We start from the raw sequence: 7,903 nt of genomic DNA on the forward strand, positions 1-7,903 counted from the left end.
GCTACAAGTATGGTAAGTGGTTCATTTCTTAGTAGGAAACATCAGAAACCCTCAAAAATGCCATTTAGGTTGGTGAACTTGCCCTAGCTTTATGATGACTGTTTTTATTCCTTGGGTCAAGATACTCCATTTTAATCGCACACAGAGATTCTGTATCTCAGGAACGGGCTCATGGCAGAACTCAAAGGAAACGGATAGATACTACAAAAGCAATCATATCATTACCTCCATTCTTTTCTGATTAAAATCTTGTTAGGAAGATATATCTTAGCCTTAAAGCTACTTACTGAACATAAACTAAAGGAGTGGAGAGGGTATGAGGCTCATTGCTAATGACTCTAGTATGCAGCGTTCTTCTTCATGGTCATTCTGAAGCCAGAGCCAGATCAGTAGCTCCCTCCAGTCAGTCTGTCCCTTCCTGCCTGCCCCCCTTCTCTCCCCTGCTTCCTGGTCTACTCATTTATTAGAGTTTGCATGTGTGTGTGTGTGTGTGTCTGGCGTTCTTGGTTGGTATTTGCACATACTCAGTGTATTCTTCATGTATGGATCGTGTGTTTTCAGAAACTCTTGAATTACATGATGCATATAGCATTCGGTCTGCTCCGATGCTTTCATTTTTTTCCTTGCAGGTTTCTGTTAAACTTTACTTTTGGTTGTGTGTGTTTTTTTTTTTACCAATTGTGATTAATATTTTTTTGATTTATTCTTTTTCTTATTTAACTAAAGGCATTCTGTTTTGTGTTTGGCTTTCTCTTCTGAAATGAGTTTTCTTTTACATCAACTTCATGAATTTTATTAATTTTTCAAACTTTTCTAACTCTAATTTTCCTTTCATTTCTTCTTCATTTTTCTTAAACATGTTTAACGATGATATAGGTTACAGTGTCTTTCAGCATATTTTTCTGCTCCTTATTCTTCGTGATTTTTGTTGTTGTTTTTGAAGGAAGGTCTCACAATGTAGCCCAGTTTTACCTTGAACTTGTGGCAGTCCTCCTGTCTCAGCCTCTTGAGTGCTGGAATTATAGGCATGAGCCACCTTGCCTGACTTTTGAATGATATTATGTAATTGTTCATGCATCTTTTGTGTGAATGTTTTTGCTTACATGTATGTATATGCACCACATACCCCCAGAGGTCAGACGAGGACATCAGATCCCCTGGAACTGGAGTTACAGATAGCGTGGGTGCTGTGATGGAACCTGGATCTTTTCACAAGAGCAGCAAGTGCTAGTTGCCACTGAACCATTGCTAAACGTCTATACAGATCGCATTTGGGTTTCTTTTTTTCCTGTGGATGGCCTGCATTTACCCATGATCAAAGAATGGGAAGTGTTGCATCTCTTCTAATACTAGCTGCCACCTATTCCTGCAAATACTTCTTGTTTACCTTGGATTTTTCCCTATTTCACAGGAACATCAGATGTAGCTCTATTGCTGTCTTTTTTATCATTATTATTTTATATTCTCTAATGCCAAGAAAATCCCAATTTTTCTGGTTTGCCCTTAACTTGTTTAGTGCAAGGTTTGTAGGATAGTTTTTACATATTGTTACTGATTTCCATGTTTCCTCTCACTGTCTATTTGGTCTGTCTCTTTGCTATGTTAGCTTTCAACGAAATTGAAAAGCGTATTGCTATTGCTTCTGTCTTCTTCTGAAAAGTTTTGGCAATTCAATGATACTTTATAAATTAGCAAATAAAATTCTTTTTGCATTAAAGTGGAAATTAGTATAAAATAGGGTAGGTATTCAAGGCAAATGAGAAAGTCAAAAGAACTAAAAGTTGCCAATCCCATTGATTAAATAAATATTTTCCCCTTCATTTGGATAAGAAATCGGCTGATATGGAGGAGAATGTCCTGATGAAGCAGCAGCTTCAAGAAAATGAAGAACTCATTAGCACTTTCCGGACTGAGCTCAGGCAGACAAAGGAAGAGCAAGCTGCACAGGTAGGATGATGGCGCCTCCATTAGGATAGTATCCCTGGGGTCCAGAATGGTGCAGGTGGCAAGTCCATCCCGGCAGTCACTTGAAAAGCTTGGTAGATGAATGTATGGTAGCTAGGATATTAAAGCCAAGCCTAGGAGGGTGTGGCAGAAGAAGCTACAAGTATACAAGTGGTTCATATCTTAGTAGGAAACATCAGAAACCCTCAAAAATGCCATTTAGCTTGGTGAACTTGCCATAGCTTTATGATGACTGTTTTTATTCCTTGGGTCAAGATACTCCATTTTAATCGCACACAGAGATTCTGTATCTCAGGAACAGGCTCATGGCAGAACTCAAAGGAAACGGATAGATACTACAAAAGAAATCATATCATTACCTCCATTCTTTTCTGATTAAAATCTTGTTAGGAAGATATATCTTAGCCGTAAAGCTACTTACTGAACATAGACTAAAGAAGTGGAGGGTATGAGGCTCATTGCTAATGACTCTAGTATGCAGCGTTCTTCTTCATGGTCATTCTGAAGCCAGAGCCAGATCAGTAGCTCTCTCCTGTCAGTCTGTCCCTCCCTGCCTGCCCCTCCCGCTCTCCCTTGCTTCCTGGTCTACTCATTTATTAGAGTTTGCATGTGTGTGTGTGGCGTTCTCGGTTGGTATTTGCACATACTCAATGTATTCTTCATGTATGGATCGTGTGTTTTCAGAAACTCTCGAATTGCATGATGCATAGAATTCGGTCAGCTCCGATGCTTTCATTTTTTTCCTTGCAGGTTTCTGTTAACCTTTACTTTTGGTTGTGTATTTTTTTTTTACCAATTGTGATTAATATTTTTTTGATTTATCCTTTTTCTTATTTAACTAAAGGCATTCTGTTTTGTGTTTGGCTTTCTTTTCTGAAACGAGTTTTCTTTTACATCAACTTCATGAATTTTATTAATTTTTCAAACTTTTCTAACTCTAATTTTCCTTTCATTTCCTCTTCATTTTTCTTAAACATGTTTAACGATGATATAGGTTACAGTGTCTTTCAGCATATTTTTCTGCTCCTTATTCTTCGTGATTTTTGTTGTTGTTTTTGAAGGAAGGTCTCACAATGTAGCCCAGTTTTACCTTGAACTTGTGGCAGTCCTCCTGTCTCAGCCTCTTGAGTGCTGGAATTATAGGCATGAGCCACCTTGCCTGACTTTTGAATGATATTATGTAATTGTTCATGCATCTTTTGTGTGAATGTTTTTGCTTACATGTATGTATATGCACTACATACCCCCAGAGGTCAGACGAGGACATCAGATCCCCTGGAACTGGAGTTACAGATAGCGTGGGTGCTGTGATGGAACCTGGATCTTTTCACAAGAGCAGCAAGTGCTAGTTGCCACTGAACCATTGCTAAACGTCTATACAGATCGCATTTGGGTTTCTTTTTTTCCTGTGGATGGCCTGCATTTACCCATGATCAAAGAATGGGAAGTGTTGCATCTCTTCTAATACTAGCTGCCACCTATTCCTGCAAATACTTCTTGTTTACCTTGGATTTTTCCCTATTTCACAGGAACATCAGATGTAGCTCTATTGCTGTCTTTTTTATCATTATTATTTTATATTCTCTAATGCCAAGAAAATCCCAATTTTTCTGGTTTGCCCTTAACTTGTTTAGTGCAAGGTTTGTAGGATAGTTTTTACATATTGTTACTGATTTCCATGTTTCCTCTCACTGTCTATTTGGTCTGTCTCTTTGCTATGTTAGCTTTCAACGAAATTGAAAAGCGTATTGCTATTGCTTCTGTCTTCTTCTGAAAAGTTTTGGCAATTCAATGATACTTTATAAATTAGCAAATAAAATCCTTTTTGCATTAAAGTGGAAATTAGTATAAAATAGGGTAGGTATTCAAGGCAAATGAGAAAGTCAAAAGAACTAAAAGTTGCCAATCCCATTGATTAAATAAATATTTTCCCCTTCATTTGGATAAGAAATCGGCTGATATGGAGGAGATTGTCCTGATGAAGCAGCAGCTTCAAGAAAATGAAGAACTCATTAGCACTTTCCGGACTGAGCTCAGGCAGACAAAGGAAGAGCAAGCTGCACAGGTAGGATGATGGCGCCTCCATTAGGATAGTATCCATGGGGTCCAGAATGGTGCAGGTGGCAAGTCAATCCCGGCAGTCACTTGAAAAGCTTGGTAGATGAAAGTATGGTAGGTAGGATATTAAAGCCAAGCCTAGGAGGGTGTGGCAGAAGAAGCTACAAGTATGGTAAGTGGTTCATTTCTTAGTAGGAAACATCAGAAACCCTCAAAAATGCCATTTAGGTTGGTGAACTTGCCATAGCTTTATGATGACTGTTTTTATTCCTTGGGTCAAGATACTCCATTTTAATCGAACACAGAGATTCTGTATCTCAGGAACAGGCTCATGGCAGAACTCAAAGGAAACGGATAGATACTACAAAAGAAATCATATCATTACCTCCATTCTTTTCTGATTAAAATCTTGTTAGGAAGATATATCTTAGCCTTAAAGCTACTTACTGAACATAGACTAAAGAAGTGGAGGGTATGAGGCTCATTGCTAATGACTCTAGTATGCAGCGTTCTTCTTCATGGTCATTCTGAAGCCAGAGCCAGATCAGTAGCTCTCTCCTGTCAGTCTGTCCCTCCCTGCCTGCCCCTCCCGCTCTCCCTTGCTTCCTGGTCTACTCATTTATTAGAGTTTGCATGTGTGTGTGTGGCGTTCTCGGTTGGTATTTGCACATACTCAATGTATTCTTCATGTATGGATCGTGTGTTTTCAGAAACTCTCGAATTGCATGATGCATAGCATTCGGTCAGCTCCGATGCTTTCATTTTTTTCCTTGCAGGTTTCTGTTAACCTTTACTTTTGGTTGTGTATGTTTTTTTTACCAATTGTGATTAATATTTTTTTGATTTATCCTTTTTCTTATTTAACTAAAGGCATTCTGTTTTGTGTTTGGCTTTCTCTTCTGAAACGAGTTTTCTTTTACATCAACTTCATGAATTTTATTAATTTTTCAAACTTTTCTAACTCTAATTTTCCTTTCATTTCCTCTTCATTTTTCTTAAACATGTTTAACGATGATATAGGTTACAGTGTCTTTCAGCATATTTTTCTGCTCCTTATTCTTCGTGATTTTTGTTGTTGTTTTTGAAGGAAGGTCTCACAATGTAGCCCAGTTTTACCTTGAACTTGTGGCAGTCCTCCTGTCTCAGCCTCTTGAGTGCTGGAATTATAGGCATGAGCCACCTTGCCTGACTTTTGAATGATATTATGTAATTGTTCATGCATCTTTTGTGTGAATGTTTTTGCTTACATGTATGTATATGCACTACATACCCCCAGAGGTCAGACGAGGACATCAGATCCCCTGGAACTGGAGTTACAGATAGCGTGGGTGCTGTGATGGAACCTGGATCTTTTCACAAGAGCAGCAAGTGCTAGTTGCCACTGAACCATTGCTAAACGTCTATACAGATCGCATTTGGGTTTCTTTTTTTCCTGTGGATGGCCTGCATTTACCCATGATCAAAGAATGGGAAGTGTTGCATCTCTTCTAATACTAGCTGCCACCTATTCCTGCAAATACTTCTTGTTTACCTTGGATTTTTCCCTATTTCACAGGAACATCAGATGTAGCTCTATTGCTGTCTTTTTTATCATTATTATTTTATATTCTCTAATGCCAAGAAAATCCCAATTTTTCTGGTTTGCCCTTAACTTGTTTAGTGCAAGGTTTGTAGGATAGTTTTTACATATTGTTACTGATTTCCATGTTTCCTCTCACTGTCTATTTGGTCTGTCTCTTTGCTATGTTAGCTTTCAACGAAATTGAAAAGCGTATTGCTATTGCTTCTGTCTTCTTCTGAAAAGTTTTGGCAATTCAATGATACTTTATAAATTAGCAAATAAAATTCTTTTTGCATTAAAGTGGAAATTAGTATAAAATAGGGTAGGTATTCAAGGCAAATGAGAAAGTCAAAAGAACTAAAAGTTGCCAATCCCATTACTTAAGTAAATATTTTCCCCTTCAGTTGGACAAGAATTTGGTTGAGATGAAGGATTTCAGCCTGATGAAGCAGCAGCTTCAAGAAAAGGAAAAAATCATTAGTACTTTGCGCACTGAGCTCAAGCAGACACAGGAAGATCAAGCTGCACAGGTAGGATGATGGCGCCACCATTAGGATAGTATCCCTGGGGTCCAGAATGGTGCAGGTGGCAAGTCAGTCCCGGCAGTCACTTGAAAAGCTTGGTAGATGAAAGTATGGTAGGTAGGATATTAAAGCCAAGCCTAGGAGGGTGTGGCAGAAGAAGCTACAAGTATGGTAAGTGGTTCATTTCTTAGTAGGAAACATCAGAAACCCTCAAAAATGCCATTTAGGTTGGTGAACTTGCCATAGCTTTATGATGACTGTTTTTATTCCTTGGGTCAAGATACTCCATTTTAATCGCACACAGAGATTCTGTATCTCAGGAACAGGCTCATGGCAGAACTCAAAGGAAACGGATAGATACTACAAAAGAAATCATATCATTACCTCCATTCTTTTCTGATTAAAATCTTGTTAGGAAGATATATCTTAGCCGTAAAGCTACTTACTGAACATAGACTAAAGAAGTGGAGGGTATGAGGCTCATTGCTAATGACTCTAGTATGCAGCGTTCTTCTTCATGGTCATTCTGAAGCCAGAGCCAGATCAGTAGCTCTCTCCTGTCAGTCTGTCCCTCCCTGCCTGCCCCTCCCGCTCTCCCTTGCTTCCTGGTCTACTCATTTATTAGAGTTTGCATGTGTGTGTGTGGCGTTCTCGGTTGGTATTTGCACATACTCAATGTATTCTTCATGTATGGATCGTGTGTTTTCAGAAACTCTCGAATTGCATGATGCATAGAATTCGGTCAGCTCCGATGCTTTCATTTTTTTCCTTGCAGGTTTCTGTTAACCTTTACTTTTGGTTGTGTATTTTTTTTTTACCAATTGTGATTAATATTTTTTTGATTTATCCTTTTTCTTATTTAACTAAAGGCATTCTGTTTTGTGTTTGGCTTTCTTTTCTGAAACGAGTTTTCTTTTACATCAACTTCATGAATTTTATTAATTTTTCAAACTTTTCTAACTCTAATTTTCCTTTCATTTCCTCTTCATTTTTCTTAAACATGTTTAACGATGATATAGGTTACAGTGTCTTTCAGCATATTTTTCTGCTCCTTATTCTTCGTGATTTTTGTTGTTGTTTTTGAAGGAAGGTCTCACAATGTAGCCCAGTTTTACCTTGAACTTGTGGCAGTCCTCCTGTCTCAGCCTCTTGAGTGCTGGAATTATAGGCATGAGCCACCTTGCCTGACTTTTGAATGATATTATGTAATTGTTCATGCATCTTTTGTGTGAATGTTTTTGCTTACATGTATGTATATGCACTACATACCCCCAGAGGTCAGACGAGGACATCAGATCCCCTGGAACTGGAGTTACAGATAGCGTGGGTGCTGTGATGGAACCTGGATCTTTTCACAAGAGCAGCAAGTGCTAGTTGCCACTGAACCATTGCTAAACGTCTATACAGATCGCATTTGGGTTTCTTTTTTTCCTGTGGATGGCCTGCATTTACCCATGATCAAAGAATGGGAAGTGTTGCATCTCTTCTAATACTAGCTGCCACCTATTCCTGCAAATACTTCTTGTTTACCTTGGATTTTTCCCTATTTCACAGGAACATCAGATGTAGCTCTATTGCTGTCTTTTTTATCATTATTATTTTATATTCTCTAATGCCAAGAAAATCCCAATTTTTCTGGTTTGCCCTTAACTTGTTTAGTGCAAGGTTTGTAGGATAGTTTTTACATATTGTTACTGATTTCCATGTTTCCTCTCACTGTCTATTTGGTCTGTCTCTTTGCTATGTTAGCTTTCAACGAAATTGAAAAGCGTATTGCTATTGCTTCTGTCTTCTT

This window comes from Microtus oregoni, unplaced genomic scaffold, assembly GCF_018167655.1.
Source record: "Microtus oregoni isolate MIOR12 unplaced genomic scaffold, Mior012 000041F_ref0000270, whole genome shotgun sequence".
In the NCBI taxonomy this organism is placed as follows: Eukaryota; Metazoa; Chordata; class Mammalia; order Rodentia; family Cricetidae; genus Microtus; species Microtus oregoni.